Here is an 11,954-nt window from a genome sequence, read left to right as displayed (position 1 = left end):
TAATAAATTTAAAATTATGTCTTAAATTACACTTCATAGCCTATTTGGTCTTTTTTTCACTTAATTCATCATAAACTCTCTGCCATTTCATTATTACAACGTATTTTTTACACCAAGTTAGGATCAAGAGGAAGAAAGACTGTTTACACAGCAGGGGCGTATTTTTTTAAAAACCTGGAGAGAAAGCAACTTTCTTGAAACTAGTTGTATTTCCACATTCCCCATGAGAACTATGATGAACTCCAGAAAAAGAGGGTATTTCCTCAGAGATGAAGGGTATGAGTCCTGGAACAACAGGAAAATGCCTCCATGGGACACCAGGAGACCAAGGGAACAAGGCTAGCTGCTGCTGCTGACATGGGGAGACTTGGAGAAGGGAGAGAGGATTGGAAAACTACAAATGGGCAACTAATCTTCTAATTTTCCAAAACAGCTGGAGGTTGGAATCTATAAATCCTTTCTGCAAAGGCAGTACTGGCATAATACTCAAAAGGAGCCCATCAAAAAGATCAAGAAAAATTATAAGATATGATTCAGTTAAATGCAGGCTATTCAATGCACTTCAATCAGCATAACAATTTGCCAGGATTAAGTCCTAAACTAGATTAAGTTCTACAGGCACAAATGATAGGTAGCAATGCCTTCCCCAAGGAGCCTTCAAACCAAGAACAACTTTTAGGCTAAACTTACTTATATTTCTTTTTAAAAAACAATTTTTTTTATTGAAGTATAGTTGATTTACAACTTTGTGTTAATTTCTGCTGTATAGCAAAGTGATTCAGTTATACATATATACATTAAAAATTTTTTCCATTATGGTTTATCATAGGATATTGAATATGGCTCCCTGTGATATCCAGTAAAATCTTATTGTTTATCCACTCTATATATAATAGTGTGCATCTGCTAATCCCAAACTCTCAATTCATTCCTACCCCACTTGCCTTCCTTCTTGGCAACCACAGGTCTGTTCTCTCTGTGAGTCTGTTTCTGTTTCGTAGGTAGGTTCATTTGTGTCATATTTTAGATTCCACATTTAAGTGATATCACTGGGTATTTATCTTTCTCTTTCTAACTTATTTCATTTAGTATGATCATCTCTAGTTCCATTCATGTTGCTGCAGTGTAAGCTTACTTATCTTTGGTGGATGAGAACACATTGCCTCACTGTGGGTGTGAGCTTCTGTAAGGCATTAGTTAAGGCCTCTCAGGGTTGACGCTTCCATTTATTCCACCTCTGTCTCCTCAGCACTACCGTATGACTGACACTGTGCAAGCTGTTGGGGTGATAAGATCCAGCCTATCTTTAGGGAATTTACAGATATCACACACACACACCGTACAGATCTCAGCCGCTATGCACAGCCACACATCTGTCACGCCAAAACGGTTTCATTTTGGGGAAGTAGGAATAGATGGCTGAAACTTCAGTTTAATTCTGAGTGACTTTATGCCCTCACACCATTAATGTGCCACTAACAGAAATTAGGCCCTTCCTAAAGATTCTTGACTTTCGGGGAGATCTCATGGGACCAGAGTGAGAGCATCAGGAAGAACCAGACTTGAAATTGGAGTTGACTGTAGTTTCTGGCAATAAGGAAATTGAAATACTGTTTTTTGAAAAGATTCATGAGAAACCTTTTCAAGAAACGGTATAGAAACAACATGAATCTCCATGACAAAAATAAATCGGTCTCATTCCTACCCCATACCATATAGGAAAAAAAAAAAATCAAGGTGTTTCTTAGATTGAAATGAAAAGGCTACAGGCTTCCCTGGCGGTCCAGTGACTGAGACTTTGCCTTTGAATGCAGGGGGTGTGGTTTTGATCCCTGGTTGGGGAGCTAAGATTCCACATGCCTCCTGACCAAAAAGCCAAACAATAAAACTGAAGTAATATTGTAACAAATTCAATAACCACTTGAAAAATGGGCCACCATCAAAAAAAAAAAAAAAACTTGAAAAAAAAGGAAAAGCTAAAACTCTAATGCTCCTAGGAGAGTATCTAGGTAACCTGAGAATAAAGTTCCAAGCACGTCGAAGTAGTCAGGAACACCTCCCCTGGCACCAAGAGGACAGAGACTTCTGGGAGATGGCCCTGGAGGCCCCTCTTCCCCAAGAAGCAGATGGGCAGGAAGGGGGAGACACCCTGAGGAAGGGTTCTGGGGATGTGCAGGAGACCAGTGTTACCAGCACAGATTTTATGGGAAGCACTGGATGGAACCATGCTCAGCTCTCCCAGGTGGTGACCAGTAGGATGAAACAGACCAGGGGCACCCAAGGGTCTGATATGCACCCTCAGAGGCAAGGCTGAGAACTAGGACTGACTCCATGGGCAAATATTAAATGAGGATGCTGGTGGGCGGTGGTGTCTGGGCGTGGTGGCTTGGACATCTTGGAGGCAGGCTGGAGCAGAGAATGAAGAGAAGTTTCCCGAGATAAGACTTTGCCCCACTCTCCTTAGTGAAGCCTTAGGAATGGTCTGGATGAGAGATGACCCCTCAACCCCCACCCAGCTACCTAGATTCTTGGTGCTTCTTCTACACAACTCACTGGGTAGGTTTTTGGTGGGAGGCACCAAACGAGCGGCTGGCTTAGTCTTCGTGAGCAGGAGGTGCTGTTCTCTCATCCCCCACCCTTTGCATCTTTCCACATGAGGGACTCTGGCTGGCTCGGCTCACAGCACTCACAGCAGAACACAGCCCCATGTCTTCCTCACATGAGGTCCAGCCTCACAGAGATGCTCTCTACTCTCCATCTCTGTGTGGATCAGTGAACACCTGGACCAACCAAATGTGGCCTGGATGGGACCTGGGAAGTGACTGTGATTAGGTCACTGTGGGCCAGTGGGTCAGGCCCCTGGTCAGAACAATCACTGGTGGTGGAAATGCCCGCCCATCTCACAATGAGCAAACCTGGCTGCCCAGCTTCGATGGCATGGAGGCTGGGTTGGGGAAGGGGGTGCAGGGGAGGCTGTCTCATCTGTGACCTCCAGATGCTCACACCCCAAAGCGGCCATCTGCAGCCAGTCACTGCCAAGACAGCCAAGCATGTTTTCTCCTTGAGCTGGAGGAGATGCTGGGTGACATGCTACCGTGTCTGACTCTGGAGGGAGAGGGAGCCCAGGGCCTGGGAGGCTGAGGCTGGTGGGTTCAGAAGGGCTGGGTGAGGTTAGCAGCACTTCCCCACCCTTCCCCCAAGAACATCACTGAGAGGCAGGGCGGTGGAGCAGAAAGAGCAGAGCGAGCGAGCGAGCTTCCGTTCTTGGAGGTGTGAACTCTTGTCTGTCAAGGTCGGATGCCTCTTTGTGCAGGAGCCTCCCTCCTAGCTCCTGCCAGGATTGATGAGATGATGTAAAGGAAGGGAAGCAGCTTTATCACGTCCGGGGCAGTCCTGGGGTCCTGTGTCCTCTGTCACGGGGCGCAGACCCCAATGCTTCCACAGCCTTCCTGGGGGCCGCTCCGCTTTGGCACAGCCCCCTCCGGCAGGAACTTCCGGTTACAGTGGAAGAGGCGGGCACGGGGGACTGCAGGTGGAGCTGGCTGCACGCTTCAGCAGCTGCGTTGCCAGGTGGGCCGCGGCCCCTGTGGGCCTCCGCTCAGGCGCCGTTTCCGGACGTGCCCTGCAGAACAAGACCTTGCGGAAGAGATCAATGTGAGCGCCACACTCCAGTAGGAGCAGGGCGACCACATGTCCCACCAGAGGCTCTGAGCTCACATGGACCCTGTGCTCTCCCCGACCTCCACCCCCACTCCCAGAGCATCGTTCCCCGCAGCCACAAGGCCTTTCCGAGGAAGGGTCGGGTCCAGGACCAGCCACACCGTGCTGGGGAGCGGATGGGGAAGCGCAGGAGGGAAAACGCTATCACAGGCTGTTTCCTCATCTGAAAATGAAGACAATGATAGCAGTGTCATACGGACTGTGTGTTGATGAAAATTAAATGTGCGTCACTGCCTAAAGCTGGCAGGTCAGGGCACCCTCCCCTTCCCACCAGGGCCCTGCTTGGGGTGACTACAGAGAACAATTCGAGGGACCTCAAGGGACTAACAAGGGGCGGAGGGGTTCCTTCCTCGCCCAGCCCTGCCCCTGAATTTCTGGGAAACAGCCCCCGCTCCTACAGGCTGTATACTGCCCCCTGCTGGAGGTACTGTGAGCCGTGAGGTTTTCTAAGGTGGGAACCTTGGGCATGGACTTCTTACTTAGGGAAGCACCGCATTTCCTGGAGGGGAGGAGGGATGACCAAAACAGGAACTTGCCATAATAAGCCGCCAAAACGTAGGGCTCAGAGTAAGGAGTCTAACCGCCCTGGACTTTCCCTTTCATGCACATGAATTTAGGGTAATGAATAATAATTTATAAGAATGCATCACATGGCCAAGTGCATTGTGCAGCACATTGTGAATATGTATGGCCACTCCTCTGTGTAACAAGAGAATCCCCCTGGCTGGCAAGCAAAGGTGGAGCCCATGGAGACTGGAAAGAGGGATTAAATATGACTTCGGGCCTTTCGGGATGTTTGCATATGTGGTCGAAAGCAAACTATACTGTAAAAGGGATTACCTCAAAATATATAGGGTCCAGGCCAGAAGTTGCTTTTTTTTTAACAGTGCAAAGTGACGGTGAAAGTCATTTAGTCATGTCTGACTCTTTGCAACCCCATGGTCTGGAGCCTGCCGGGCTTCTCTGTCCATGAGATTTCCCAGGCAAGAATACTGGAGTGGGTTGCCATTCCCTTCTCCAGGGGATAGAACCCGGGTCTCCTGCGTTGCAGGCAAGATTCTTTACCATCTGAGCCACCACTTTTAACAGTACTTATGTTTTTGTTTTTTTGTAATTTTTACTTATAAAATTATACCTACACATGGAAGTAAAATTCAGTTTATAAGAACATAAAAAGCAGTTTCCCTTTTGTCTATGACCATTCTCTCCTTTGCCCAAATAATGACTAGAAGCCATTGCTTTTCGATCTTCTGATGGTTACCATTACAACTTTAATACTTTTCCTTTAGGATTAATTTTAGACTGTACCTTTAGACCTACAGACTTGAAAAATATGAAAATTAGCATGCTTACACTATTTTTTTTCCCTCTCCTATATGCCTTCCTGATTTGTAATTATGTTTTTATTTTATTCCTCTAAATATTGCCTTTCCAGCTTTGTTCATTGCATTTTTATAATTCTCTCTAATAATTTCCTTTCTGACTTTGAATAGTGTATTCACTTTTCCATGTACTCAATTAAGACTGTTTACTGCTCTGCAAGACAAGGATACTAGCTCAGCTATTCTTCTTTCCTCCTCCCCTTATTTTTGTTTCTTATATCATTGTTTTCATATTATCATGGTTTAAAATATTTCTGTTAGCTAACTAAAAGAATCTTCCTTGCTTTATCAATACATTGACTCTGAAAACTAGAAAATGAATAAACCACACTGACAATATTGTGGTTTCAAATATAATATTCACTCTAGAACCAAAAAACATAATTGACTCAGAGAGAAGGAAAATATTCCTGTGTTATTAAAACGTCACAGTTAATTACATGTTATATAAACTTATCAATAGACAAATTATATTTAAAACAAAGGTAGTAAGTACTCAGAATCAACTCACTTAGTTACACTTTGCTTTTGGTTCTGTTGAGGTCACCAGCACCTCACACATCTGTGTGGTGGACATGCTTTATAACGGTGCCCTGATGCACAGCACCCATCTCTGCACTTATTGATGTCATGCTGGTATTTTTTAAACTGGCCATGATAGAAGAATTTACACTATGGAAACTGGAAAATGCTATCAACAAGTGCTTAAATTATCATTTTGTTGACTGACCTTAATATGGTAGTGGAGAAAGCATTAGTAATGTTGTTCAGTTGCACAGTCATGTCCAAATCTTTGTGATCCCATGGACTGCAGCACACCAGGCTTCCCTTTCCTTCACCATCTCCCGGAGTTTGCTCAAACTCATGTCCATTGAGTTTGTGATGCCGTCCAACCATCTTGTCCTCTGTCATCCCCTTCTCCTCCTGCCCTCAGTCTTACCCAACATGAGGGTCTTTTTCAATGAGTCAGCTCTTTGTATCAGGTAGCCAAACTATTGGAGCTTCAGGTTCATCATCAGTCTTTCCAATGAATATTCAAGGTTGATTTCATTTAGGATTGACTGGTTTGAACTCCTTGTTGTCCAAGAGACTCTCAAGAGTCTTCTCCAACACCATAGTTCAAAAGCATCAATTCTTTGGCTCTCAGCTTTCTTTATGGTCCAACTCTCACATCCATACATGACTACTGGAAAAGCCATAGCTTTGACTAGATGGACCTTTGTCAAAAAGTAATGTCTTTGCTTTTTAATACACCGTCTAAGTTTGTCGTAGCTTTTCTTCCTAGAAGCAAGCATCTTTTAATTTCATGGCTGCAGTCACCATCTGCAGTGATTTTGGAGCCCCAAAAAATAAAGTCGCTCACTGTTTCCATTGTTTCCCCAACTATTTGCCATGAAGAGATGGGACCAGATGCCATGATCTTAGTTTTGGATGTTGAGTTTTAAGCCAGTTTTTTCACTCTCCTCTTTCACCTTCATCAAGAGGCTCTTTAGTTCTTCTTGGCTATCTGCCATAAGGGTGGTGTCATCTGCATATCTGAGGTTATTGATATTGCTCCCCGAAGTCTTGATTCCAGCTTGTGCTTCATCCAGCTCAGCATTCTGTATTAGTAAGGCAGATTAAATTTAAATTGTGCTGAGTCTATAGCTATCATGTTGTGAACAGCACTTTAAAAAACTGAGAAAATATTTTTCCAGTGTCTGAAAATGATTATCCAATTCAACAAAAGTCACTCAGAACATTGGCAATGGAGAAAAGTTCTGACATACATAGTGTTAGATCTGAAAATTGTTTAAGGAATATAATCTGTATGAGGATGAGAAATAGTTTTACATATTAGATTTAATGACTAGAAATTATTTGGTAAAGCCTTGTGTATCACGGTGCAACTCTATTTGTCAAATACTAGTCAAACTGAGACTATACCTTGGCTACATAGTCAAGAGTTTGGCAAAAATTAATGAGTGTTTTCTATAAGAATCAATTGGCCATATAGAATTTGCAATAGAAAATCATATATTTCCTTATTATTTCTAAATTATATGCTACACATCAGTAAAATTTATAATAAACTTAGGCAGATAGAGTGTTCAAGAGCCAGTTGTTAGTGTTTACCAGCACACCACTATCTCAGAGGCTTGCTGAATCCACCATTATATCACATAGGAAATTAGGAGGAAATGGAGAGAAATGTCTTCTCCTCCCATGCTTCAGGCCAGCATGGTCCCAGGGACCACAGCACTCATCAGAAGGACAGCCAGGACTCTTCATGGAGGACAGGGAAATAAAGGCTGGGAAACAGCAGTGCTGACAGGGCAGGTCATGCCTCTCTGAGCCTTCACCCACACATCTCTAAAAAGGGGCTGCTGATCCCACCCCCTTGCCCTGTTGGGGCATCTGTGAGTGTGTGCAGGTGCAGTGGAAGGGCTTGCTTCTGAAGGCAGGTGTCCCTGTCCCCCCCACCAGCTACCAACAGAACCTGTAACCCAAACAACACAGGGTCACCCACTGCCAGGCTCCCCCAGAGACCATGGGAAGCTGCCAGCACCGGAGCCGTTGCAGAGGCTGGCCTGATTCTGAAGGAAGAGGAAGGGATGGGGAGGCAAGGCCGCTTCTGCTTCCTGCTCACACCCACTGAGGTAGCGGCCCAGGGAGCACATTTGAATTCTCAAACCTCAGCTGCAGGTTCACCAAGTTCTGAAGCAACACTGACAGGCAGTTTCGTTACAGCTCACTGTGGCAGGGTCCTCTGAAGAGGCACCTTTCTGTCCTTCTGGAGAACCATAAAATGTGGGAATGATTGCTCGCTGTTTGGGGTGGACATGACTGTGTGACTATGACCCACAGAGACTGCCCCTTTCCTTCAGACCTTCTTTTCAGAAAACCCCAAACTTCATTTTATTTACCATTCTGTGAATCTATCCTAAGGAAATGACCCACTATTCAGAAAAAATTTCTTATATATCTACCTAAAATCTTTCTAAAATAATGGAATAAGGTGGAGACATAAATAAATGCAAAAGCAAACATTTGTGTGAAAATATGCTCTCTGCATGTTGGAAATAATGTGAAATGTTTGATTACAGAAGACTTTAAAATAACCTGTTATACAGTCATTAATACACCATTTCAGATGTTATTTTTAATACCATGATGAAATGCTTGATTTATATGTTCAGCTAAGGAGCAAATTGGGGCTTCCTAGGTGGTTCAGTGGTAAAGAATCCACCTGTAAATCAGGAGACGCAGGTTCAATCCCTGGGCCAGGAAGATCCCCTGGAGGAGGACATGACAACCCACTCCAGGATTCCTGCCTGGAGAATCCCATGGACAGAGGAGCCTGGAGGGCTACAGCCCATGGGTCACAAAGAGTCAGACATGACTGAGTGACTTAGCACACACACAGTGACCAAACAACAAGAAGCAGATTGGCAGCATTATGGCTGTGAGACCGGCCCTGGGATCAGGGCATTGGGTTGAGTCCTGCCTCCACACCTTGTTAGCTGCCTGACCTTGAGCAAGTCACTTCAGCTCCTTAAGCCTCAGCTTTCTCATTGATACAAGGGACCCCAGCCATACCCTTCTTCATGGGTGGGTGTGAGGACAATGGGGATTTTCAGCACCTGGTATATGGCAAGTCTTCAGCATTATCTATAACCAGCATTATTGTTGCATTCGTGGCAAAATCTATCCACATAGTATACTAAAGGGACATGTCACAGAATGCCCCTAGAAGTTATTGCAGGCTGAGCAACAGGGAGCGATGTCTTATCCCCATTCCTGCCTTTCTGGGGTAGGATTCTTCCTCCTCCCCTGCCCCCCATAGCACCTTACACTTGCCCCACTGCATCTCTTCTGCAAATCGCTGTTAGCGTTGCCGCCTTGCTTTTCTGGTTTGTGAACTCTTGAGTCAGGGACTCTTTCTTGCTCATTCTGTAGCCCCTGCCCCAAGCACAGAACCTGGCAAAGAGTAGGTGCTCAATCAAACATATAATTATCAAATGTTTCCAAGTTCTATTGAAGAGTGTCTCAGATAACCACTGGTGTGTGACAAAATATAATGGCTTAAAATAGTAGCTGTGTATTGTATCTCACGATTCCATGGGACAGGAAGCAGGCAGGGCTCAGCTGGGCAGTTCTCTCACTCCACATAGTGCGGCCTGGGGACCACTACCTGCATTCACTCGGGGGCTGGGAGGGGCTGGAATATCCAAGAATCTTTATTCACAAGACTGGTACCTTGGTGCTCCTGGAAACTTTTCTTTCCCCACATGGCCTCTTCTCACTCACTGGACTAGACCACAGGCTTTTAACTACAGGGCAGCTGGACTCCCAGGGAGAGAAAATGAAGATGACAGATTTCTTAGAGGCTATGTGCAGAAATTTCATAGCATCATGTCCCACTTCTTGATGGGACATTTTGCCTTTTGATCTTTAGAGAAATCTTTAAAAGGATGATAAACAATATACATTAGCAAACTTTTAACATCCTACCTTTCTATGTAATTACATAATAGATTCAGTTCAGTTCAGTCCAGTTCAGTTCAGTCACTCAGTTGTGTCCGACTCTTTGCGACCCCATGAATCGCAGCATGCCAGGCCTCCTTATCCATTACCAACTCCCAGAGTCTACCCAAACCCATGTCCATTGAGTCGGTGATGCCATCCAACCATCTCATTCTCTGTCATCCCCTTCTCCTCCTGCCCCCAATCCTTCCCAGCATTAGGGTCTTTTCCAATGAGTCAACTCTTCGCATGAGGTTGCCAAAGTATTGGAGTTTCAGCTTCAACATCAGTCCCTCCAATGAACACCCAGGACTGACTGATCTCCTTTAGGATGGACTGGTAGAATATTCATGCAGTCCAAGGGACTCTCAAGAGTCTTCTCCAACATCATAGTTCAAAAGCATCAACTCTTTGGCGCTCAGCTTTCTTCACCGTCCAACTCTCACATCCATATATGACCACTGGAAAAACCATAGCCTTGACTAGACGGACCTTTGTTGGCAAAGTAATGTCTCTGCTTTTTAATATGCTATCCAAGTTGGTCATAACTTTCCTTCCAAGGAGTAAGCATCTTTTAATTTCATGGTTGCAATCACCATTAGGAATGTATATAGTTGCTTTAGTGAGTATTACTATTTTATATTCTATGTTTTAAACTTTTCATTTTGAAATGATAACAGAGTCACAGGAAGTTGCAAAAACTATCCAGAGTTCCCACATACCTTTTCCCTAGTCTCCCCCAATGACTACATCTCAAGTAAATATACTACTATATCAAAACCAGGAAACTGGCACATCTGATTGCTTTTCTACCTCTCAAGCTTTGCTATTAGGTGTTTATAGTTTCAAGACTTTTGCATCTCTGAGACTTGTTGCTCTTATCATCTTGTGTTGACAATCTTTGTCCTCAATAAAGCTCTTTCCTTATTCTATTTTATTTCATATTAGTATTATTACAAAGTTTTCTTGTAGCTACTATTTGGCTGGTATATCATTTTCAATTCATTTGTTTTCTATATTTCTGCATTCTTATAGTTTAAGTCTCTTGCATACAGCTATAATTTTAAAATCAAACCTAGGTATCTCTAGCTTTTAATATGTGAGCTTAATCTGTTTACATCTACTATGATACTGATAGAGTTATACCTATATTTTACTTTCTTCTTTGGGGTTTCCATTTGCCATGATTGTCCTTTCAAGTTTTTTTTCCCTTTCTTCCTCCTGTTGAATGTATTAGTCCTTTTTTCTGTCTTTATCTCCCTCTACTGGTTTAGAAGTTATACATTCTGCTTCTTCACTTGTTACTCTTCAAATTTTAGCATTCATATTTGACTTTAAAATGTCTAGTGCCTCATTGTACAATACAGTAGGGCTTAGCCTCCTTTGGCTATTTAGCAGTTGAAATGGGATCAACCGAACCATTAATTTTTATTTTAATTAATTTAAATTATTATTTTAAAATTGATATACAATACAGTTATTGAAAAGCTTTTATAGATGTTTGGAGCAATTTGGATAGATGAATCACCTCTTTCAACACTAAATTTTGTGAAATCTAAATATAGGTGAAATATTTCCAATGGAAATTTAGCATCTAAATTGAGATTTACATTATAAATGTAAATAACATACCAGATCTTGGAAAACTTAGTATTTAAAGAATATAAAATCATTCAGTAGTAACATTTACATTGATTACATGTTGAAATGATAAAATTTTGCATATATTGCATTAAATAAAATATATTATTAAACTAATTTCACCTCCTTCTCTTTTGAAGGTGGCTGCTAACAAAGTTTTAATTACATGCGTGGCTCACATTATGTCTATATTGGACAGTGCTCACCCAGAGCTAAAGCCCAGGTACCCAGGAGTCTCAATGCTCTGATTCTCCCCTGTCTTGTTGCGGATGTCACTGTGTTCACTATTGTCTATCATGTCATACGTGATTTTGTTTCCACCCTGTTCTTCAAACCCCCGCCTTAATTTTCTACTCTCATTTCTTTCCTACATAATGATGATTCAGGCTTACCAAAATGTTTGCTGACTTCTTCCTCCACCTGTGTACCCGACATCCCATGCTTTCTTCACTGATGAGCTCTTCTCACCCAGCTTCCAGGGGCCACACTGCCCGCTGCTTTGTTTTTCTCAATGTCATCAGTGATCCCGAGGACTCAGACCACGGGCAGAGACCCACCTGCCACACCTGCCAGGGCCGCTGTGCTTCTGTTAGAACCCAGCTCCTCCTCCATCTCAGCGGAGCCGCAAAAGCCTGCAAGTCAGGGGAGGGGCCTCCGGGGCGGCGCTCTGCGCAGCCACCACGCCCTGCTGACCTCCGCTTGTCA

Source organism: Odocoileus virginianus, chromosome 7 (assembly GCF_023699985.2).
Source record: "Odocoileus virginianus isolate 20LAN1187 ecotype Illinois chromosome 7, Ovbor_1.2, whole genome shotgun sequence".
Lineage (NCBI taxonomy): Eukaryota > Metazoa > Chordata > Mammalia > Artiodactyla > Cervidae > Odocoileus > Odocoileus virginianus.
This window is presented reverse-complemented; position numbering follows the sequence as displayed.